This window comes from Carassius carassius, chromosome 29, assembly GCF_963082965.1.
Source record: "Carassius carassius chromosome 29, fCarCar2.1, whole genome shotgun sequence".
NCBI classification, from domain to species: Eukaryota; Metazoa; Chordata; class Actinopteri; order Cypriniformes; family Cyprinidae; genus Carassius; species Carassius carassius.
The window spans coordinates 19,536,482-19,563,314 of record NC_081783.1 but is presented as its reverse complement, the minus strand read 5'-3'; positions in this window follow the sequence as shown (position 1 = coordinate 19,563,314).

Genomic DNA, 26,833 nt, shown 5'->3' with positions numbered 1-26,833 from the left:
CAGTCCATCTCTCTCTCACTTGCTTCCGTCTCTCCTGGCGTTTTATACTCTCTCCACACCAATTACTGGAACAAGAAACAGGTGATGATAATTTCTGCCCAAACCACTCACTTACCGCTCGTCTCCTGATTCTCTCTCCCGCTGCAGACTTCGCTAAACCACGCCCCCACTGCCATATACCCCCACCGCAGCCACATACCCCCACTGCAGCCCACCCCCTCCCATTTCTGGAGAGGAAGTCGGCCACCGCCATCTGAACACCCGGCCTGTGGACCACCTTGAACTTAAAAGGCTGAGGAGCTAGATACCAACGAGTGATCCGCACGTTGGTATCCTTCATGCGGTGGAGCCACTGCACCGGAGCGTGGTCCGAACAGAGGGTGAACTCCCGTCCCAGGATATAATAGCGGAGGGTGAGGACGGCCCATCTGATGGCAAGGCACTCTTTCTCTATGGTGCTGTACTCAGCCTCTCTCTTTGATAGCTTCCGGCTAATGTACAGCACCGGCCGTTCCTCCCCCTCTATCTCCTGGGACAGGACTGCCCCCAGCCCCCTGTCCGACGCGTCTGTCTGCAACAGAAAAGGGAGAGAAAAATCAGGAGAGTGTAACAACGGCCCGCCACATAGAGCAGCCTTGACCTGGGTAAAGGCCTGCTGACACGGCTCCGTCCACTGGACCGTATCTGACACCTCCTTTTTAGTCAGGTCAGTCAAAGGGCTGGTGAGGTCCGAATAATTAGGAATAAACCATCTATAATATCCCGCCAGCCCCAAGAACTGCCTTACCTCCTTTTTGGTCTTGGGACGTGGGCCGGTCACAATAGCAGCTGTCTTATCAATTTGGGGACGCACCTGTCCATGCCCCAAGTGGAAGCCCAGATACCTTACCTACGCACGCCCAGTCGCACACTTCTTTGGGTTGGCCGTGAGCCCCGCTCCCCTCAGCGACCTCAGGACAGCACTCAGATGCTGCATATGCCGCTGCCAATCATTACTAAATATAATGATATCATCCAGGTAGGCAGCCGCATATGCAGCATGGGGCCGCAGAATCTTATCCATGAGGCGCTGAAAGGTAGCAGGTGCCCCGAATAAGCCAAACTGAAGGGTAACAAATTGGTGTAAACCAAACGGGGTTGTGAAAGCTGTTTTTTCTCGGGATAATGGAGACAAGGGGATCTGCCAATAGCCCTTTGTTAAGTCCAATGTCGAATAAAAACGAGCTGTGCCTAGCCGATCAAGCAACTCGTCAACCCACGGCATTGGATACGCGTCAAATTTCGACACAGCATTCACCTTGCGATAATCCACATAGAACCGGACTGAGCCGTCCGTTTTCGGAACTAAAACTATCAGGCTCGCCCAGTTACTGCTGGATTCTTCTATTACCCCATGTCAAGCATAGCGCCTAATTCAGCCTGAACTACTTTTTTCTTGTGCTCAGGTAAGCGATATTGAATATCTTGCCTGGGGTTGACAGCAGTGTTATCCCCCTGTAGTTGGAGCAGGAACTAAGATCACCCTTCTTGGGGAGCTTGATGAGATAGCCCTCCTTCCACTCTGTTGGAATGTCTTCCTCCTCCCAGATGTTTTGGAATAGAGGATAGAGCATTTCCACAGTGGTCACTTCATCCACTTTTAAAACTTCTGCAGGAATGGTGTCTGGCCCGGCTGACTTCCCGTTTCTCAATTGCTTGATGGCCTTATACATTTCTTCCTTCGATGGAACACCACAAACGATAGGAAGGTCACAGCTGGCTGGCTGGATATTTACTGGGTTTAATGGAGAAGGTCTGTTCAAGAAATCCTCAAAATGCTCTGCCCATCTATGCTTTTGCTGTTCTATCCCTGGAATAGCTTTTCCTTCTCTGTCTCTAACTGGCCTCTCTGGTTGGCTGTATTTACCTGAGAGCTTTTTGATGTTTGTATACAGCTCTCTCATGTTACCATTTTGAGCCGCATCTTCTGCCTCTGCTGCCAGTTCCTCCATGTAATTTCTCTTGTCTGCCCTTATACTCCGCTTTACTATTCTGTTTGCCTCTGTATACTGCTCTTGGGCCTTGGCTTTTCTAGCACGCGTGCGGCTGCTATTTATTTCTGCCTTCTTCTTTTTCCTCTCCTGGATCTTTTCTAAGGTTCCCACTTAGATCCATTCTTTTGCCCCCGCTTCCTGTTACCTAGCACTTCCTTACATGTGGATGTTATTGCCTCTTTAATGCTCTGCCATTTTCCATCCATGGTCTTTCCGTCGATCCGCTGCTGTAGGATCTGGGCCTTTTTGGAGAGTGTGCTTCGAAACATTTCTAGCCTGGCTGTTTCTTTCAGAGCACTGATGTTGTACCTCTGGCGTTGACTGGATTGCCCTGTCCAGTTCCGCCTCAGCTTGAGCTTCATGCGAGCGCCCAGGAGATGGTGGTCGGATGCAACATCCGCTCCCCTTCTGACCCGTACATCTTCAAGTGATCTTCTGAACTTTTTCCCGATGCATACATGGTCGATCTGGTTTTCCGTCATCAGGTCTGGTGACACCCAGGTAGCCTTATGTATTCGTTTGTGTTGGAAGAAGCTCCCGCCTATGACTAGGTTGGTAGTGGCACATAGGTTGGCAAATCTCTCCCCATTCTCATTCATCTCCCCCAAACCTTGTTTTCCCGTTATTTCCTCATACCCCTGGTTGTTACTGCCGATCTTGGCATTGAAGTCACCCATGGTGACGATGATGTTTCGTCTTGGACATGCCTGGATGATGGTCAGCAGCCTGTTATAGAAATCTTCTTTGACGTCTTCTTTGCTATCATTGGTTGGGGCATAGCATTGGATGATATCCATGTTGATCCTCCTGTTCGTTGTGCGAAAGCAGGCAGTGAGGATCCGTGGGCCATGTGCCTCCCATCCAATGAATGTAGGCATCACAACATCATGAAAGTGAAAGTGAAGTGACATTCAGCCAAGTATGGTGACCCATACTCAGAATTTGTGCTCTGCATTTAACCCATCCGAAATGCACACACACAGAGCAGTGAACACACACACACACTGTGAGCACAAACCCGGAGCAGTGGGCAGCCATTTATGCTGCGGCGCCCGGGGAGCAGTTGGGGGTTCGATGCCTTGCTCAAGGGCACCTAAGTCGTGGTATTGAAGGTGGAGAGAGAACTGTATATGCACTCCCCCCACCCACAATTCCTGCCGGCCCAGGACTCGAACTCACAACCTTTCGATTGGGAGTCCGACTCTCTAACCATTAGGCCACAACTTCCCTATGAGAGCTCTCTGCGCCATCTTTATTCAATAGAGTCCTCCTAAACAGGATAAAAGACGCGGTCGACCCACATCTCAGAGACCAACAAGCTGGCTTCAGAAAGAGTAGATTCTGCATTGACCAGATAACAACTCTGCGGAGTATCCTGAAACAGTCTTTGGAGTGGAACTCACCTCTCTATGTCAATTTTATTGACCATGAGAAGGCATTTGACAGCGTGGATAGGCGAACCACCTGGAGTCTGTTGAGACACTACGGTGTACCAGCAAAGATCACTAACATCATCAGGAACTCATATGAGGGAATGACCTGCAGAGTGGTACATGGCCAGCAGCTTACAGATGCCTTCCAAGTGCGAACAGGGGTGAGACAAGGATGCCTATTGTCACCCTTCCTTTTCCTGTTGGCAATAGATTGGGTAATGAAGACATCAACTACCCAGAAGAGGAATGGCATCCAATGGACACCTTGGACACAATTGGATGACCTCGACTTTGCTGATGACCTGGCACTTCTTTCCCACACCCAGCAACAAATGCAGGAGAAGACCAATATCATCGCAACTCATTCAGCAAGCCTTGGACTCATTATACACAAAGGGAAGAGCAAGATCCTCAAAGTCAACAACAACAACACGGCCCCCATCAGGCTAGAAGGAGAAGCACTAGAGGAAGTGGAAAGCTTCACCTATCTTGGCAGCATAGTCGACAAGTTGGGGGGGACAGAGGCGGATGTGAAGGTGCGGATTGGAAAGGCAAGGGCAGCTTTCCACCAGCTGAAGAAAGTCTGGGGATCCTCTGAGCTGCCTAGGAACACCAAGATCAGGATCTTTAACGCCATGATAAAGCCTGTTCTACTGTACGGTGCAGAGACCTGGAGAACAACAGTCACTACCATGAAGAAAATCCAGTCCTTTATTAACACCTGTCTCAGACGAATCCTAAGGGTACGCTGGCCAAACACCATCAGTAACCTGGAGCTGTGGCAGCGAACAGGACAGCAGCCTATTGAGGAAGAGATCCTCCAAAGACGCTGGAGATGGGTTGGCCATACCCTTCGCAAGCCTGCATCAAGCACAGCAAGACACACCCTCTTTTGGAACCCACAAGGGAAAAGGAAGAGAGGCAGGTCAAGGAAGAGAGGCAGGTCAAGGAACAGCTGGCGCTGCGATCTGGATGCAGATATGAAGAGGTCTGGCCACACATGGGGACAGTTAGAGAAGTTGGCCCAGGACCGGGACGACTGGAGAGCCCTTGTTCGTGGCCTATGCCCAAAGTTGGGCGGTAGGCGTAAGTAAGTAAGTCAGGTAAGCGATACGGCCGGCTGCGAACTACCACGCCCGGCTCGGTCTCGATATGATGCTGAATCAGGTTAGTACGGCCCGGTAGGGGTGAGAAGACGTCGGCAAACTCTGCCTGTAATTTCGTTAAATCAGTGAGTTGGGACGGCGAGAGGTGATCTCCACCTGGAGCCAGGGCGAGGGATTGTGGTTTGATATTCGCCTCTGGACCGAGATCATCCTTCCCCCCAATCACCGTTGCCAACATCACTGATTCTGCCTCATTCCATTTTTTAAGGAGGTTGAGGTGGTAGATCTGACGGGACCCATTCCTATCGGACCGTATTACCTCATAACCGAGATCTCCGACTTGTCGTGTGACCTCAAACGGTCCCTGCCACTTAGCCATTAATTTAGAACTCAGCGTTGGGAGTAATACAAGTACTTTCTCTCCCGGTGCAAATTTGCGTAACCTAGTTCCCCTGTTATACAGCTGGCTCTGGCGGTCCTGGGCTTGTAACAAATTCTCCATTGATAGCCGCCCCAATGTGTGGAGTTTTGTTCTCAAGTCCAGCACATATTGAATTTCGTTTTTGCCCTGAGATGGCCCCTCCTCCCAAGTTTCTCTCAGTACGTCGAGCACCCCCCGGGCTGGCGCCCATAGAGAAGCTCGAAGGGGGAAAACCCCGTGGAGGCTTGTGGGACCTTTCGCACAGCGAATAACAAGGGCTCTAGCCACCTATCCCAATTTTTGGTGTCTTCGTGAACGAACTTACGGATCATGGATTTAAGAGTGCGATTAAATCGTTCGACCAGGCCGTCCGTTTGTGGGTGATAGACGCTAGTTCGAATCAATCCGTACAGTTCGCGTCCCGTACGTGACATAAACGCCGTGCCCTGATCGGTGAGGATTTCTTTTGGAACCCCCACCCGGGAGATAAGATGAAACAGGGCATCCACAACACTTTTTGCAGAAATGTTGCGGAGTGCCATCGCTTAAGGATATCGTGTTGCATAAACAACTATGACTAATGCAAAGCGATGTCCTCGTGCTGATCGCTCTAATGGCCCGATGAGGTCCATTCCAATTCTTTCGAAGGGGACCTGCATTAAGGGGAAAAGGGCGCAAAGGCGCATTTGGGGCGGCCGCTGGGTTCACCAACTGACATTCCGGACAAGACGCGCACAACCTGCGCACGTTGTCATGAATGCCCGGCCAAAAGAAACGGGTCATGAGGCGATTTAGTGTTGCGCCCTGTCCCAAATGGCCCGCCATAGGATTAGAATGAGCCACACGGAAAAGCATTTCCCTGCGGCCCTTTGGAATTAACAACTGGGTTGTATTAACTTTTGTCCGAGCGCCTTGGGTCACTCGATACAACCGGTCTTTTAAAATGGCAAAATACGGATAGGAGAGTGGGAGGGCAGGTTGGAGAGACTGGCCATCGATGGCGCTGACCTGTTGAAACGCATGTTTTAGTGTCTCATCCTGAGACTGCTCCAGAGGAAAGTCCTCACGCTCCGAGAGAATCAGTCTCCCGATTTCGTTCGGTTCCCCTGAAGCAGAACCCAGCGGTCCTGACTCAGTTTCCCCCACCTGTACCCGCGCGGTCTCCTTCCGCGCCTTATTTCCCCAAGAGGCATCCGCACATAACGACCCCAACAAAACCGTAAACGCAGGCCAATTCGTTCCCAAAATTATCGGATGCCGAAGGTGGGGACTAACCGCCACCTCCACACTATGCTTTTGTCCCCGGAATTGAATCATAATTGGGACGACCGGATACTCCACCACATCCCCGTGTACACACCGCACCTTAACCACGCGGCTTGTATCCAATGCCCCCGGTTGAATCAGGCTTTGATGGATTGAGGTTTGGTTGCATCCTGAATCCACCAAGGCCGGATATGTACCCCCCTTGATACTCACAGGTTTTTGGTACTCGCCAGCCTGACCGGGGGTGACCTGTGGGACGTCCGGGACCCGGATCATCGTCCCCACCTCCATCACTGGACACCTGTTCACAAAATGCTCCGGGTCCCCGCAACGCCAACAGGCCAGCCCAGACCTACCCGCTGCCCCAGTGGCAGGGAGTGGATTGGAGAATTGGCGCGGAGAGAGCGGAGAAACGGAAGCACTGTCCCCTCCGGAAGGCACATGGGACTCACGAAGTGCCCTTGGTCAAACCTGCCCCATCCCCGGGGCGGGACACGAGGAGGGCTGGGTGGACGGGACCTAGGGAGAGGGACAGGGCGAGAGAGAGAGGGGAGAGAGAGCGAAGGAGAGAGAGAGTTAGTAGCTGGGGGTGCGCCGACCCCTGGGCACGCCACCATGTGGTCCTCCGCCAACTCGGCCGTCTTTTTGGGAAGCCGAGCGATGAACTGCTCCAGCACCACCAGGTCGACGACATGCTCCACGTCGCTTCCCTCGGCTAGTAGCCACTTGCGGCAGGAGTCCCGGAGCTGTTGGGCCATCGCGAAGGGCCGACCGGCCTCGCCCAAGTCTAGGGACCGGAAGCGCTGGCGATTTTGCTCTGGCGACCGGCCGACCCGCTGGATGATGGCCCTCTTCAGGTCGTTGAAGACCAGGAGGTTCGCCACCGGAAGTTGTTGCGCGGCCACCTGGGCCTCGCCGGAGAGCAGGGGAATGAGGCGCACCGGCCACTGCTCGCGGGGCCACCCGCAGGCCTCCGCCGACTTCTCGAAAAGTTCCAGGAAGGCCTCCGGATCATCCTGGGCCCCCATCTTGTGAAGTGGCAGGTGGAAGGGGGCGGCGGGTGGCCCGGTGGCCTCGGCGTGAACCTCCCAATCAATCCAGCTCCAAAACCTCTCGCGGTCCTCCTGCTGGGCCTGAACGATGGCCTGGAATCGTCTCTCCTGATCGGTCCTCAGGTCCAGCAGGGCCTGGTGTTGTTCGCGGTGCAGGACCGCGAGGGAAGCGATGACGTCCGCAAGCGGCGTGGAGAACGGGCTTTGCATGGCGGCGGTCCTTCTTCCTTCCCGGGTTTCGGCACCAGTGTAGTAAGTTCGTGTGGGCAAGGAAGAGGACAAAGGGGTCGGCTGGACTGCTGACTTCTGTTATTTCTTTAACAGAAAAATAACTTAAACTTTGCAAACACCAAATGGTGACTTCTATTCTGACATGTTGTCACAGCACTTTCGATTTACTCCTTCCGGTTTCCGTTTCCGGTTCACATCAGCAGTCCATCTCTCTCTCACGTGCTTCCGTCTCTCCTGGCATTTTATACTCTCTCCACGCCAATTACTGGAACAAGAAACAGGTGAGGATAATTTCTGCCCAAACCACTCACTTACCGCTCGTCTCCTGATTCTCTCTCCCGCTGCAGACTTCGCTAAACCACACCCCCCCTGCCACATATATATATATATATATATATATATATATACATATATATATATATGTATATATATATATATATATATATATATATGTATATATATATATATATATATATATATATATATATATATATATATATATATGTATATATATATATGTATATATATATAATAATATGATAATGTAATATAAACTGTTACATAAAACAACAGTGAGATATATACAGTCAAAACCAAAATTATTCAGACACCAGATATGATTATATATATATATATATATATATATATATATATATATATATATATATATATATATATATATATATAATCTTACTAGTGGCTACAGAACATATATTGCATTTATGTAAGTGAGGATATCAAAATAAAAGCCACGTTCACACAGCAGCAGAATATGGTTGCCAGCCCTGCATTTGAAACCTTAATACGGTTACGTTCACATACAGTTCGGTTATTTAAAGATGTGACAACCGCATTCTGTAACCGAGCTCACACCCGTATATATATGTATATGTGTTTGTGTGTGTGTGTATGTGTGTGTAATCCATGAAAAATAATATTTTGCATTATACCATATGTCAAACCATCTACAGAACATATAAGTATGCCACTGATAATTTTCCTAGTAGACACAAATAGGGTTGTGTGGGGTTTTCAGGACAACGACGGCGAATTAAAATGGGGAAAAAAGTGGAGTTGCAGATTCAGCTCCGTCTGTTTCTTCGGAACGCATCAATGGCTTTTGTGTGGCTGCAACGTGAACAAAGGAATCAGCTCACGTTGAAGAGCTGCTTGTTCTGTAAGTCTGAGGATGTGTACAATTACAGGTGATTATGCTTTCTAAGTGTCCTGGCCAATCAAATTCCTCCATTCAGCAAGACACTTTTCTGAGCTGTATGTATCTGTGAATATTGTTTTCTGTACGTGAAACATTAACCTCCCCCAACAGGTATGCCAAAGTTGATACTATCCAAAAACCTCCCACGGCTCTTCCAAATATGTAAATAGGTAAGTGCTATTGCTGACATTGGATCATGTCATTTCTTGCCTCCCAAAATGCCCTGAAATTTCCCTCTGGTACTCGTGCTTCTAAATCGAGTCGAGATATACTGTTGACACACACACAGCATACAAATATGACAGTAGATTGAATTATACAGATGACCTGTCACATATAACATGGGGTTCAATGTAAGTGTGATTGAAATTATATTTCCTATACTCATGTTTATGTTTCGCAAGAGTGACAGAGCAAGAGGAGACAGAACGCACAACTAAAAGTGTCAGAGGATATGTTTAGAATGACATAACTATTTTTGAAAGACAGCAGAGTATGTGTGTGCATGTGTGTATCTGTATGCATGGAATAACTGGATGACAAAATATATTTGCAGAAGACACACCATATAATACGATATCTCAATGTAATTTGCTCAGTTTGACCTTTCATTTCCAGTGTTACCGCATCTACTACGTTTCGCAGTGTCATTCTTGACTCATTATTTTCTCAGACAGTGACATTTCTAAACAAAATTTGCTGTAAATATATCCATACTTATTTCCGAGAAGACAAGTGGACACGCTTACTGGATTAACCATAAAACGTAATGAGATCTCAGTATGACACACTACTATTTGAAATGTCTTATACTGCATACTGTTTCACAAAATTAAAAAATACTGTTGGAATATATGATATAAATCATGCTGAATAGCATAGATTTATAGTTTATAGTGTCCAAATAGTATGTATTTCAAACACTAAGTAATTAAATATTAATTATTATTATTTTTATTTTAAACAACACAATTTAGTGATTAAAATTACCAATAGTTTAATTTTCAATGGATAACCTTCTATTAAATTGGTTATCCATTCCAAATACATCCAAATGATCCTGATGACCCGAACACAAACCCGAACTGGATTACATGTACGTAGCTGAAAAGTCTGTATGAGTATAAAGTCATTTTGTCTAAGTACAGTGTGGGTGCAAATGAGAAATGCTGGGCTCATACTGTGTGACATGATCTGAGAGCAGGCCACGGGATCCAGGCCACATTTGATAATACCATAATACAGCTCTGCCCTGCACTGAGCCTGCAGTTGGGTAGGCCATGAATCATCACATTAGCAATCCTCTCTATGGGAGGAAAAAGATCTTGCACTTCATTCTCCCAGACTGCGGTGATAACAAAACAAAACAAAAAAAAACAGCTGGAACAGCTGCAGGGCAAGATTGGGAGGATTGTGAAGGTCAAAACCTGAGGATAATACATTAAACTATCCTGAAACTCCACAACCACAGAGAAAGAGAGATATCGCTTTTTGTTCCTTTCGTTCATGAGAGACATTTGCTGGAGTTCTTATCAGATTCCTCAGATGTTTGTTTCAGGTTGTTTGAGACCAATGAGCCTTGCTATGGCAGTAACGGAAACCTGATGCCTTTTAATTTTAGCCACTGGCCCCAAAACGTAGTTGTGGCCATTGTAAACCTGACAGCGCACGTTAAGGTATTATACTGCAATATGCAGCTCATTGTCAAGATAGAAACATAATCTAGCCCTTCTTTTCTGGAATGCAAAGTAACAAGAATCACAGAGAACAAAACATCAAAGCTAAACAGGATATGAAGACATGCCCACACAAAGGAATGCATCTTCTCTGCATGACTAAAACTGCTAACTTTACTTTGGTAGCTGTAAAAATGAGCATTTTTGAAGAAGAATTTAAAACTTGTATTTGGATGCATTACATTTAAGAAAGTGGCAATAAAAACATTAATAATGTCACAAAAAAATAAAAGAAATAAAAAATACAGGTGCATCTCAATAAATTAGAATGTCATGGAAAAGTAAATTTATTTCAGTTATTTAACTCAAATTGTGAAGCTTATGTATTCAATTCAGTGCACACAGACTGAAGTAGTTTAAGTCTTTGGTTCTTTTAATTGTGATGATTTTGGCTCACATTTAAAAACCCACCAACTCCCTATGTCAACAAATTAGAATACTTCATAAAAAAAAAAAAAAAAGAAAAAAAAAAAAACATTTTTAGTGAATTGTTGGCCTTCTGGAAAGTATGTTTACTGTACATGTACTCAATATTTGGTAGGGGCTCATTTTGCTTTTATTACTTCACCTATTCGGCGTGGCATGGAGGTGATCAGTTTGTGGCACTGCTGAGGTGGTATGAAAGTCCAGGTTTCTTTGACAGTGGCCTTCAGCTCATCTGCATTGTTTGGTCTCTTGTTTCTCAATTTCCTCTTGACAATACACCATAGATTCTCTATGGGGTTCAGGTCTGGTGAGTTTGCTGGCCAGTCAAGCACACCAACACCATGGTCATTTAACCAACTTTTGGTGCTTTTGGCAGTGTGGGCAGGGGCCAAATCCTGCTGGAAAATGAAATCAGCATCTGTGACTTTGGTTTTCAAAAAACACAATTGACCATAACATTGCCATGACATTGCACCCCAAATCATCACAGACTGCAGAGGTGTCATGTAACGAAGTACAAATACTTTATTACATTACTTAAGTAGAAATTTGGGGTATCTATACTTTACTTGAGTAATTATTTTTCAGCCGACTTTTTACTTCTACTCCTTACATTTTCACGCAAGTATCTGTACTTTCTACTCCTTACATTTTAAAAATAGCTTGGTTACAGCTATTTCATTTCGGCTTGTTTTCATTCCGGCTTGTCATCATTCAAAAAAAAAAAAAAAAACCTATCCAGATAAGTCGCTCCATCTGGATGGAGTGAATTTGATTGTGGTTGGATGAGAAACATATACCATTCCGACACCCTATTGGTTTGTACGCGATCCATCGCACCTGCACATGACACAAATCACATCACACCCCAGCCTATGTTGGGTTCGTTTATCAAAAAATATATTTCTTAAAAGTAGGGTTGGGTATGGAACCGGTATCCGATCGCCTCAGAGTCAGTCCCTTTAAATTTCATGTGAAACCGGCGTCAGACCGGTCTCCTCTCCGTCTTTCAGCGCGCTCTTCAATCCGCAGACCGTGGCGGAGCAGCGCGAGTGGACTCAAACAGAGACAGAGGACACAAGGTGTGTATTTATCGATAGATTGTTAGAATATCCGTATCTGTGCAGTTCTTTGTCATAAATACAGTTTACAAAAGGTCACGAGGGAGCAGTCGGTTTCTCATCTACTGTAAAGTTTTCACTTGTCATCACACCACAGGTGTTTCCTCCAGCGAAAATCTAGCCCTTAACACATATGAACGAACACATACTTTAATTACACTTATTTAAATATACTTAATTTAACCATACGTACTTTATACATACACTAGCTACTGGGCAAAAGTCTTAGGCACGTTAGTATTTTCACCCAAAAGAATGTTGATCGGACAGTTATTTATCTATTTTGCTGTAGTGTGTCAGTATAAAATATCAGTTTACATTTCCAAACATTAATTTTGCCATTGTCAGACTGCTTGTGCATTAAAAATCACACTAGATTATTAATAAAATTAATATTTCCTACTGACACACTACAGCAAAAGATATAAATAACTGGCTTAAAACCCTTTTTTGGGGTGAAAATACTTATGTGCCTAAGACTTTTGCACGGTACTTTACTTTACAAATGACATTGTTGCTACTTTATAAAGAATGACCATACAGTAATTCATAGAACTGATTAAAGACAGTGACAGACAGCACTCATCTTAACTAAATATCAGAGAGATTGACAGAGATACAGAAGAAACATTATGTGTGGCTTTATATTAAATAATGACCCAGATTGTGAAATACGTGAAATACATTTATTAGCCTTAGATTAAGGGAAGCATAACTTGAGAAATGTGAGCATCCAAGGAGCGTGGGAAAGCTATGGATTTATTTTAAATATTTGTAATGTTATCCATAGTTTTTTTTTGTGGTTCTTTTTTTTAAGTATGGTTCAGGCACCGTTTAGGCGCCGGTACCATTTTAAAAGTATCGAAAAGGAACTAGACCCTACTTAAAAGTTATTATTTCTCACTGGCTCATTTACCAAATGGGTGCTTTGTCTTTTTCCTCCACAAATTAAGCTACTGTAGGTAGTTTGGTAGCGAGACGTTTGAATAAATTATCGTTTGCGATTGATGACCCGCTTGACTATGTTTTGATAAGTAGGCTATACCAACTTTGTAACTCGTAACACCCCCAACACTGGACATAGCAGACATATGTAGCGAATACAGGAAGCTATCAATCAAGAAGGTATCAGGATTATGAGTTATTTTTCAATTTTAGTTTTTGATTAATCACTTGGATTAATCATTCATTTTGACAGCACTATAACGATTATTGTAAATAGACAACCATACAAGAGTAATTGTTACTAAGACTGCACCAATATTCTCGTCCATTGCCCTCACAGATTCCTGCAGCCAATCTTGGATGTACATTTATATTCCATTAAAGGTTATTGATGACATGCCTCTGAAGTTTGACTTTTTACACCATTACAATACTTATAGGCAACTAGTCATCATATCTCTAGTCATTTAATGTATATGCATTGTATTAAAGTGCGTTCATTTTCAATGGGCATATATGTGGCTGAAACATGTAGCCTAGTGCATCCCAAATTTTTCAACATGAACATTTTAATATAACATTATAGTCATTATGGCCTATGGCCTTTAGAAAAATGTTTTTTGAGGAGGTGGGGTAGTGCACAATAGGCCCCTGTGAAGCGGCCTAAGCTTTTGTTCTTAATGGCATTTTTTTTCCTTACATTACTTTTACTTTTATACTTTAAGTAGTTTTTAAACCAGTACTTTTACACTTTTACTTGAGTAAAAACCTTGAGTTGATACTTCAACTTCTACAAAAGTCTTTTTAAACCCTAGTATCTATACTTCTACTTGAGTAATGAATGCCAATACTTTTGACACCACTGACAGACTGTGGAAACTTAACACTGGACTTCAAGCAACTTGGGGCTATGAACTTCTCCACCCTTCCTCCAGACTCTAGAACCTTGGATTCCAAATGAAATACAAAACTTGCTCTCATCTGAAAAGAGGACTTTGGACCACTGGGCAACAGTTCAGTTCTTCTTCTCCTTAGACCAGGTAAGATGCCTACGTTGTCTGTGGTTCAGCAAATTCCTTCACACGTCTGTGTGTGGTGACTCTTGATGCCATAACCCCAGCCTCAGTTCATTCTTTGTGAAGTTCACTCTTGAAGTCTTGAATCGATTTAGCTTGACAATCCTCATAAAGCTGCGGTTCTCTCGGTTGGTTGTGCATCTTTTTCTTCCACACTTTTTCCTTCCACTCAACTTTCTGTTAACATGCTTGGATACAGCACTCTGTGAACAGCAAGCTTCTTTGGAAATGAATGTTTGTGGCTTACCCTCCTTGTGAAGGGGGTCAATGATTGTCTTCTGAACAACTGACAATTGTCAGATCAGCAGTCTTCCCCATGATTGTGTAGCCTAGTGAATCAAACTGAGAGACCATTTTGAAGGCTCAGGAAACCTTTGCAGGTGTTTTGAGTTGATTAGCTGATTGGCATTGTAATATAATGATTAGTTATGTCTGAGTATGTGACGTGACTGATGACGTGGGGGGAACGGAGAAAAAGGAAGTAAAGTGTGTGTATAGCGTGGCTGCTGAATAGTTGTAAACGAGTTCATTAATAGTCTCAGTAAAAGTTCAAAGAACATATTCCAGACTGGACATTGAATTCTTTTGCAACACGTCAAGGGATTATTACATGGTGTCAGAGTGCCGATCGTCGGGATGGCGAAGTTTAACCCGCCTGAAAGCTTTTGCTTCGAGAGACCAGCGGAATGGACTGACTGGAAAAAGCGGTTCACGCGTTACAGAACGGCGACTAAACTGGATTTAGGGGATGGCAGTGTACAAGTAAGCACCCTTATCTATGCCCTGGGAGGCGAAGCTGAGAATATTTTCAGTTCATTCACCTTCGAAGAGGAGGGAGATGACGAAGATTACGAATTAGTGCTCGGCAAGTTTGATTCGTATTTCATACCAAAGTGCAATGTAATACACGAAAGAGCATGCTTCTATCAGCGCGTTCAACGTCCTGGAGAGAGAGCGGAATCTTTTATCCGCTCCCTTTACGAACTGTCAGAGCATTGCGAGTTCGGGCCCACTCGTGACGAACACATTAGGGACCGAATCGTGGTTGGAATTCAGGACAAGGAGCTGCCGTGCAAGTTACAGCTAATTTCAAATCTCACACTCGAGATGACGGTGCAAGAAACCCGCCAATCGGAGGAAGTGAAAGCACAAGTTAGCGCGCAAGGAGAAGCTGCTGCGTGTGCTGTACAAGAGGTAGCACATAAACGATACACACATCGGAAGCAACACGCTCCACTGCAAAAAATTTAAACAACATGCCAGCGAAAATGGAAGAGAGAAAATATGCGGCAGATGTGGAAAAGGGATGCACACAAAATCTGACTGTCCAGCGTTGAAATCCTCATGCAACAGATGCAGGAAAATGGGACACTGGGAAAAGATGTGCAAGAGCAAAGTGGTGAGTGAAGTAAGAGACTGTGAAGAGTATAGTTACCACTTTCTGGGTTCAGTTAATAGCACAACTTCATGCAATGAATGGACTGTACAATCAGAGATTGGCAGTACACCGGTTAACTTTAAAATAGACACCGGCGCTGATGTGTGCATTATGACTGAAAAAGCATTCAGAATGCTCAAGCCTGAGAAAACACTGCTCACTGCTAAGACTGTACTGAATAGCCCAGGTGGCCGTCTAGACTGCATTGGTCAGTTTACAGCACATACAGAGTTAAAGAATAACCGGTACTCATTTAAAGTGTATGTTATCAGAGGAGAGACCCCTAGTAACCTACTTAGTCGAGCAGTAGCTGAACAGATGGGGCTGGTGAAGAGAATTCTGGAGGTGAACAGTAATGTAAAGGAGGTTGGCTTACTAAAAACACAGCCAGTGAAGATTGTGTTACAAGAAAATGCACAGCCCTATGCAGTATATGCGGCGCGCAGGATCCCAATCCCCCTCATGACACCTGTAAAGGAGGTACTGAACAGGATGGAAGCCGAAGGTGTCATAGAGAAAGTAACGGAGCCCACAGAGTGGTGTGCACCGATAGTGCCAGCTCCTAAAAAGTCTGGACAGGTGCGTATATGTGTTGACCTCAGGAAGCTAAATAAAGCTGTCAAAAGGGAGAGGTTTGTCTTACCTACAGCAGAGGAGATCACGGCTAAACTGAATGGGGCAAGGGTGTTCTCCACACTGGATGCAGCTGCAGGGTTCTGGCAAATACCACTGGATAAAGATAGCCAGAGACTGACAACCTTTATTACTCCATTCGCCAGGTACTGTTTCATACGTCTTCCCTTTGGAATTTCCAGCGCTCTGGAAATTTTCCAAAGGAAAATGATGGAAATTCTAGAAGGCCTGGAGGGAGTGGATGTTTACATGGATGACATTATCATCCACGGAAGGGACGTGGCGGACCATGACCAACGACTACAGTTGGTGATGGAACGACTACAAGCAGCTGGCCTGAGGTTAAACATGGGGAAATGTAGGATGAGGCAAGAGAAGCTACACTTCCTGGGCCATGAAATCAGTGCGGAGGGGGTACGGGCGGACCCGGCAAAGGTATCGGCTATTAACAAACTGCCTCCACCTGATAACGCCCAGGGGTTAAAAAGAGTTCTCGGAATGATCAATTACCTGGGAAAGTACATCCCCAACCTAGCAGATGTGGGACGGCCACTCTACGATTTGCTTAAAGTCAAATCAACATGGACATGGGGTCCAGCCCAACAAGCAGCTTTGCAGGAGATTAAAGGACTCCTCATGTCCTCACCTACCTTAGCATTTTATGATGCGAGAAAACCAACCATGGTGTCAGCAGATGCAAGCAGCTATGGAATCGGTGGTGTACTGATGCAGCAACATGACAAGGACTGGAAACCAGTGGCTTATTGCTCCAGACGACTGAGCGAGGCTGAAACCAGATACGCTCAAATAGAAAAAGAGTGTCTGGCCGCTGTCTGGTCGTGCGAAAGATTTGAAAAATACTTGTATGGTCTAAATGAGTTCAAGCTGATCAGTGATCACAAGCCATTGGTGCCACTAATAAATGCCAAAGACTTAGATGTGGTTCCACTTCGTTGCCAGAGGCTGCTGATGCGATTGATGAGATTCAACCCTAATGCAGAATATGCACCCGGGAAAACTCTCATAGTGGCCGATGCTCTGTCCAGGAGCCCTTCAGATGATTTACAGGACTGTAGTGACACCCACTCAGATGTGGAGTGCTATGTGGCGTCCATTATTGACAGCATGCCGGCTTCAAAGCAAAAGATGGACATCATCCGGTCTAGCACTGCCGAAGATGAAAGCCTGAAAAAGGTAATCACATATATTCGGTCAGGTTGGCCTGAACACATAGCCAGGGTGCATCCAGTGGCCAGAGACTTTTTCCCCGTGAGAAATGAACTTTCAACCCTAGAGGGAATCGTCACCAGGGGCAACAGAATGATCATACCTGGAAAACTGAGGGCGGAGATCTTAGATCGCATACACGATGGGCACCAAGGTCTGAGCAAATGCCGTGAAAGAGCAAACACATCAGTGTGGTGGCCCGGTATATCGTCCCAAATTAAGCTTAAAGTCTCGTCATGCCAGTCCTGCCAAGAAATGAGAAGAGCTCAGCCCAGAGAACCACTAATTTCCACGCTACTTCCCGAAAGGCCATGGAAGAGGATCGGAATTGATTTGTGTGAACACAACAAACAGAGCTACCTTGTCATTTCAGACTACTACTCACGGTTTCTAGAGGTACTACACATGCCAACAACTACCAGTACACAGGTAGTGAGAAAACTAAAAGCCACCTTTGCCCGCTATGGTATAGCTGAAGAGGTGGTCAGTGACAATGGGCCACAATTCACCAGTGCGGAGTTCAGAGAACTGGCTTGTGAGCTAGATTTCAAACACATAACCTCCAGCCCACATCACCCACAAGGAAATGGGCATGCTGAAAGAGCCGTTCAAGTAGCCAAAAGAATTCTAAAGCAAAAAGACCCCCTCCTGGTGCTTATGTGTTACAGATCCACTCCATGCAGTAGTACAGGTGCCAGTCCAGCAGAACTCTTGATGGGTCGGAAAATTCGGACCACCTTACCCACTCTTGATAGTAATCTGTTACCCAAATGGCCAAACAAAAAAGTCATTGAGAGAAATGATGCAGCCAAGAAAAGGGAACAAGCTTACTACTACAACCGACGTCATGGTGTGAAAACCCTACCTGTCTTATATCCAGGGAATCAGGTCCTTACCAAAGTGGACACCCAAAAATCCTGGCTGACAAAGGCAACTGTGTTGAAGGGGAGTGTCACACCAAGATCATATCTGTTGGAGACAGAGCAACGCGGTATGTTACGTCGAAACAGGCGCCACCTACAGGAAGTGCCAGTGGGGAAAGCACCAATAACAACATCTGTAAATACCCCACAGCATGAGACCACAATAAAAACATCACTGAGTGCTGTCAAAACACCAAATGTTCCAGAACAATATGGAACAAATCCATCTCCTGACGGACTGATACGAACCAGGTCTGGCCGGATTAGCAGACCACCACAAGTCCTGGACCTATAAGTGAGGAAAGAAAGGTAAGACAAAACACATAGCATAGCTATAGCATAAATACTTTGAGAAATGTTATGAGAAAAGGGTTACAGTAAACCCAAGTTAATATGGGTTCATTTGAGACTGTATGTTCTACATATGGAAGGAAATGTTTTGCCTAATGTTACATGTATGTTTGAAGTAACAATGAAGCATTTGTTTTGTTATAAGGCAAACCATAGACTGAAAGGGGGAGATGTAATAGAATGATTAGTTATGTCTGAGTATTTGACGTGACTGATGACGTGGGGGGAACGGAGAAAAAGGAAGTAAAGTGTGTGTATAGCGTGGCTGCTGAATAGTTGTAAACGAGTTCATTAATAGTCTCAGTAAAATTTCAAAGAACATATTCCAGACTGGACATTGAATTCTTTTGCAACACATCAAGGGATTATTACAGGCATGTCACCATATTCTAATTCTAATTTGTTGAATTGGCGGGTTTTTGTTAAATGTGAGCCAAAATCATCACAATTAAAAGAACCAAAGACTTAAACTACTTCAGTCTGTGTGCACTGTATTTAATACACGAGTTTCACAATTTGAGTTGAATTACTGAAACAAATGAACTTTTCCACAACATTCTAATTTATTGAGATGCACCTGTAGTATTGGGTCCAGTCTATGTGGAACTATTTTTATGATACACACACACACACACACACACACACACTATATTATATTTATATTTAAAGAAGTGAAGAAAAACAAAATGCCAGTGCATAAGACAAAACACACTTGCATTAAAGTCTTAAAATCTTCTGCAATGTATATTTAAATAATTTATAGAGGGTTTATATACTGTTAATGCAACAGTGTAAACAGTGAAATTAGCAAAATGAATTGAATTCATGTAAGACAGATATTATTGGGAGATCATTGCAACTGATGATATTAAACTGAACTTTGAATGAGTTGCATCAGATATCTAGTTCCCAGCATGCATTGTTTCCATCTTAAAGAATAAACATCGCAATTAAGTGTGATTTGTGTTTTTTTTTGCACAAGATTAATTTAAGAAGAGATAGAGAGAGAGAGAGAGAGAGAGAGAGAGAGATAGAAATGTGTTAGTGTTTGATATTAGGTTATTCTGGGATTTATAGGGGGTTCTGTTGCCGTTTTGCTTGCAAGAGAGCAGTTTGAGGATGCTAGTTGTTAATTGTAGAAGATCAAATAGATTTAACTAGAGATTTATGCAAACCAACTGACTAACTGAGTTTAAAGTTCTACTAACTTAAATTGTAATTTTAATTTGTAACTAATTACCTCATTTTCAGTTAGGATGCAGCCAAAGAAGTCTGCTATATATGAAGTGGACAGCATGGCAGAACAGAGGCATGATTTACAAGTCTGGATCACACTGATATGACATGTTAACTAACATTATTTCCAGCATTTGTTCCTTTAATGGTCAACATACTTGGGGGCTGACTTTGACAAATGTTTATACATCATTCCTTTATCAAAATCTCCAGCCGCTGCATGTGTTTCCTGGGCTATTTCTGTGGTTACCTTCAACCAATTTTAATGGAGAGAGATCTGCTTCCATTCAAAGCCCCTATAAAGTAAAGGTTTGTCATTTTGACTTCATTTAGAAACTCGAGAAACAGATTGGAACTTGTTTTTGCAACCACTTCTCTCTCTGAGAGATCTCATGTCTCTGGTAAACCTCCATGCATTTTCTATCAGGGTAACACTGAGAGTCAACCCTTCCTGCCCCCACCCTTCCTTATAAAAATCCTGGGGTTATTTTTATTCGTCTTTCTCCTCTGTCACAAAAGGGTCAGAGCTCCGCTCGTGTACCCGCGATTCTTCTCCAGTTTAATGCATTGGCATATTAGCATTTAGATAACCCTTCTGAATATGGGAGGACAGGGAATTGAAGGCAGGAACAGAATAAATACAGTGAATAATATATCATACATTTAAAATTAATGGCACTGGCGGTTTTTCCAGCCAGGAATTTGGCAAGGCGGAGAACCGGAAATGAACAGATGCCCCAAATTTGCAGCCCTGAAGTGAGAATTGCCCAACACAATTGAATATATTCATAGACCATTGTTCGGTTTTGGTGAAATTAGCTGTCAGGAGCATGCAAAAAACTGTAGATTTGCCTGTTATTATCACCAGATTGATTTCTGTTTATCCAAATTAGATCCTTCCACAGTGATTTTCCCAGTCATCAGCCCTGTATTGTTAAGTGTGTTGATACTTAAGCACTTTGAAACCCTCAAATATGTATTTTCCTCTCAGAAAATGGGACATAAAATCAAAGATACCCAAACAAACACCCACCGGCCTAATTATTGATTATATGCCTGTCAGTCCAGTAGCCCGCTGTCTTTTGTTGGAGCTCTGTTGGCCCTGTGGTCTATTAAACCAAGGTTCTGACTGGATGGAAATGACTCAGGTCCCGCAGGGCCCAATCACATAGTCATCACGCTGGGAATGAGCTGAGAGCCCGTCTATGCAGATCAGTGTGTGTTAAGAGGCTACTCTGCAAATCTAATGGCCATTTAACCATCTGGGCTGAAGAGCAAGAAAAAGAGAGTGATAGAGAGAAAGCGAGAGAGAGGATCCCACAGAGACAACTCTGGACCCATCAGTATTCTTGTCAGCATCTCCACATGTGGAACCAGAAGCGAAATATAGCCCAACCCGCCCCTCCCCAACAGGCTTTATTGAAACAAATTGCAGGTCCCTTTACCAGGTGCACTTTAAGCGGTGTCTGGGTGCATGCGGATGGGGTGGATGATGAGGAAAGCACATGATTAAAACTCAGGGAAAAGGGTGGAGGTGTGTCCTGAGTCCCGGGTCAATCAACATGGAGTGATTTAGAGATGGTGAGAAGATGCCGTATGGTGCTGAGTTGGGGGGAGGAGGTGTCACTGGGTGTCTAACAACACAACCTTTCAAATGGTGGAAAAGGGAAGAAAATTACATGTCATGAAAGGCTTTCTGAAGCACAAATAACAGACTGTACCATTGGAGGGTATTTTGAGTCATTTAATTCAAATTGGAAAAAATGGTTAATGTGTAAAATCCCAGCTAAGAAAGTATTACAAAGTATAGAAGTATATGTTGAAGGAATGTTATTTAAACATTGTATTTTGGTTATGGGAATGATCAAATGTTCTTAATATGGATACAGCATTATTTAAAGGTTAGCGGAACATTGCTAAAATAGTGATTAGCTTGATAGGACACATCCTAGCCACTGCATAGCAACACAATGGATAGATAACTGCATACATACACCCTGAAAACAGCCAGGCATCTTTATAGCAACAACCTGGGAACCACCAAGAACACCCTACATTATAAAAACAGTCTGAAAAAAAAACTAAAACACCCTAGCAACTTAATACTTAAAAAAAAGTCCAGAACATCCTAGCTACTCCAGCAACACCATGGAAAAACACTAACAACTGCTTACCAGTACAATTGCAATAATCCAGAACTTCAGAACATCCTAGCAACACTATGGAAACTTCCTAGGAACCACAGAGCGACTGGGCACCACCCATAAGAATATCCCAGCAACTACATAACAACACCCTGGAAACACCCTAGCAACGGCATAGCAACACACTGGATGCAAAACTACATAAATACACCCTGGAAACACACTAGCAACTTTATAGCAACACCCAAGAAACATCCTAGCAACTGCGTAGTAACAACATGGTAATCACCAAGATAAAAAGGTATAAAACCCAATAAATACACTAGCAACTTTTAGCAAAAGTCCAAACACCCTAGCAACTGTATAGCAACACACTGGATGGATGCATAACTACATAAACACACACACACACCCTAGAAACACCCTATAACTTCATAGCAACAACCTAGGAAATAACAAGAACACTCTGCATAAAAACTACTTGACAAAACCCTAGCAACTTCATGCTTAGAAAAGGTCAACAACATAGCAACACCCTGGAAACATCCTAGCAACTAATTAGCAACTGCATAGCAAAACCCTGGAAACTCCCTAGCAACTTCATAGCAACACACTGGAAACCAAACAGAACAGTGTAGAAACTGCATTGTTTTATTTATTTATTTATTTTTATTTTGTCTTGGTGAAATTTTGATTTTAAAATAATTAACTAAATGTTAATATAAATATTTTACAATTTTTAGAAAAATACAGCTATGAGAAAAGAGAAACTATAAGCGAAGAGAATAAGTGAAAAACAAAGAGACGGAGTGGCAGGTAAAGAAGGAGAGGGAGGCTCGGGTTCACACCTGTGATCAGACCTACAGCATCACAGGATTCCGCACTCTACTGTAGCATGACAACCCCGCTGCATGTCAGCAGAAAGCCATTTTGTTTCTGACATATTTCCCTGCTCATAGATTTATAACCCTGGACACATGGGCACATTATTGGCCCAGACTGTATGCTCACCTCTCCACCCCCACCCATAATGCTATGTCCCATCAACGGGGGCCCTTAGCCAGGTCGCCATGGCAACAGTGCCAAAGCTAACAATGAGGCAGAATGAAAGGACCTTGTGATAAGATGCTTACCTAACTGAGAGAGACGATTGGACGAGATCTCGAGTTAAAACTGTTACAGCACACCTCAGTAAACACACAGAATGAGGGCGTTCTGTGGTCCTTCGATCTTGCTTACAGAGAAGAGAGAGAGAGAGAGAGAGAGAGAGAGAGAGAGAGAGAGAGAGAGAGAGAGAGAGAGAGAGAGAGAGAGAGAGAGAGAGATAACTGAATGAACAAAGAACCTGAACAATAAAGAACATTTCCAAGGAAAAATATGTGGTTGAAGTAACTAACAAGTTTTATACATTTTTTTTACCAATTTTATGTATCTAGAAAAACACCCTTTCGTAATGTTCTAAACAATGGATAGCCAGAAGACTTCAATAATAACGTTCGTTTGTTCTCCTTTTAAGCTCATTGTTGTCTTGGACAAAGAAAAACAAATCAACATTTAAAAATTCAGCTTGGGTTTCAAAAAATATGGAGCTGCACAAATGTTTTCAACACTGATAATAATAAGAAATGTTTCTTGATCAGCAAATCAGCATATAAGAATGATTTCTGAAGGATCATGTGATACTGGAGACTGGGGTAATGATGCTAAAAACTCTGGTTTAAACTGTGGTTTAGCACCACAGAAATAAATTACATTTTAATACATTTTATTATTATTTTATTATTATTTAAAATGTTTCACATTAATAATTTTACAGTTTTTATTGAACAAATAAATGCAGCCTTGGTGAGCATAAGAGACTTTAAAAACAAAAAAATAAATGTTACATTCATTTTATTTCATTTTTTTATTATTATTATTATTATTATTATTTATTTTTCTTATTTTTTTGCATGTCTAATACTCATTTAAACCATTTTGTAACAAATATCCAAAGACACGTGATTTAAATAAGACAGAATCCCACAGCGGTTAACAAACACATCTAATTCATTTCCATCTACACAGGCTTCTAAATTATAATAATTCCCCATCTTGTGTGTTAGCGCTATTCAGATTAGGCTTTGTTTGACGCTGAATTGGCCTACCCTCCTACTTTATATTCTGTAATTAACATATGCAAATAGTCACCTTGGAGACATGATTAGGTAAATGTGTGCAGATGTGACATTGAATGTGCACTGCATGAGCAACCCGGCTGTATTAATAAACAAATTCACTCTCTCTCGTTTACTCTACATACATGTCAATCAACGTAGCATAGCCAATTTATTATAATAAACATGACACATTTTCATTAATGCCAACAGGGATGAAAATTAACAGTGTTTTAACTGTTAACATTTAAAAGCTATTTTGAATGTTTGAGACACTACTAGTAAAGACAGAAACCGATTCTCTTTCTGATGACTGTGCTGTAGTCTGTTTATTACATGGGTGTCTGTTTTGGACAAAGACTCCCAGGTAACCATGGCAACCTGCCAAATTGTTATGGATCACTGCAAATACCTGAAATAATATTCCATAAGCCCTGCCTGAATTCATTGCAAACATATGGGCGACCAGGCAGGTTTGTGCAAAGACAAGTTCTCGCTGGAGACGAGTTGAGCTTTTTACCTCAAGGCGAGCCTGCATATATTTCCAGACGTCCAGGGAATAAAAAGATTTTTCTTTCTGTTTTAACTCTGAGGATTTTCAGATTGCTGTCTAATTTGTGTCTAATTCTAATTACCTTCCAAGGAGGGCATCATGGGACCCCGACTCCCTTTGAAACCCTTTTGCTCAACCACCCCCAAATCAGTTCCATTTCCTCCTTCAGACAAAGAATAAAACAACTTAAACTGACTTTAAGAGGCTCAATCCCTTCACAGACTACACGCCTCAAACCGGGGGATAATTCGGGTTTAGGGGTCTCAAGATGCTCCGCTGTCAGATGGGCCCAGCGGTCCTGACATGCCCCAGCTCCCTCGTCAGCCCTCCTGGTCAGAGATCAAACGGCGCCCCCCGGGGCGAAAGGGCCGGCTGGCTTAGGTCTGTTCATTCATCACGCTCAACAACAGACAGACGAAATCAGACTAAAGAGCTCGGCGTACCTCCTCTCTTTCCTGTCAAGAGAGGCAAACACTTGAAAGCTTTACGTGCAGGAAGCGACAGAGTGACGTTGGAATGATTAAGGGGCTGAAATGGAATAAAGTGCCCTAATCCTCAGTTAATGGACTCAAGATGAGGCCACACACCTGCAGAGCTTGTCCATCTTCTGTGGATGCCCTTTGTTCACTGGACCAGGAGAAAGCAAGTCAAAATTATGCCAAGCTGGACCATTATCTTCAAAACTGGCATTTCAGATTCATGATTTAGTCTGTTATCATGACATTCAATCCTACTTTACCATGTTCTGCATCTTTCATCACCTGTAAATTAAATCAAACAGTGACTGCAGTGAGAGCAGAAGTTAGTATCAGTGAAAGCAATGTGAGCACACAATGAATTCTCTTGCTCCCTGACCTTTATGCAGAGGTCCAAATAACCAGTTCGACCCGTTTCACCTTGTGAAAATGAAGAAGAATTGCCACAGACTGGGTCATTTAAATCTAGTTAACAAGATGATCATTGGCATTTAGGATTTTTCAACTTGGTGTGTGATTCAAGTCGCACCAGCCTGGTATCATTGAAGTTAATGGTTTTTAGCAGAAATTATTTTACACATAACCTATATCAAACTTTAACTCTCAAGCTCATAATGAAATCCAACACAAATCCTAAGTCATCTTGAGATTTCAAAGATTTTCTAATGTGAGTAGGTTCATTACATTATTTTATTTTATAACACCAGCTAAAGTAAACTTAATCTCATTATTTTCCAGAAAATACACATGCGCATGCCGATCTCAAAAAAAAGGGGAAAAAAAGCAGCAGAATCAGTATAAAATGTTGAGTTACAACACTCAAACTAAAGCTAAGACTAACTACCAAGACAAATGGTTTTCTGACTGTAAATCCATCGGGATGCAGGACTGTCCCAATTTTATCGAGATGTCTGGACACCCTGTTTAAAAACAGCCAAGAAAATGCAGGATATAGATTGCTAGTTTGTTATAGTGTGTTGCATAAGTCTTTGGGGGCAATTCTCTTGTTCTCTTTTGCTCTGCTTGTCACAGCTTGTGTGCTGTTCTAGCTTATACTTGAAACTTGGCATTGTGTACTGCAAATTGTTGCCTCCTATGATAAATTGCTTGCAGTGTTCCTCAGTTGTAAGTACTTTCAGATAAAAAACATCTGCTAAATGACTAAATAAAAGAATATATTGCATCTGCTGATATAAGCATTTGTTTGCACAAACTATCTGCATTATTTTAGCACCTGATTCACTGAACGAATTAAGAAAAACCATTAACATTGCAAAACACTTGATATTTGTTTACTTAAATTCTCTGATACGGGCTGGTTTTCAGAAGTAGCTTGTGAAGGAGGCAGCAGACTACTAGGATCTGCTATAGTTTACTACTGTGATTGTACATCATTGCTCCAAAACTGCAATCTAGGCACTTAAAACTGCTCTTTAAAAACAGTATTCTCCATCGCTTGATTATCATCTGATGAATTAAAGTTGCCATGATCACTGGAAAATGCACAAGCATCTCTTGTAAATAATATTCAATGTACCGCCTGCATTCCGCCGGAATAGCCCAGCTAACAGCATTGGGTTTTCTGAATAAGGCAAAATCTAAATTACATGCGTAGGTGGCATGATTGTGTTAGA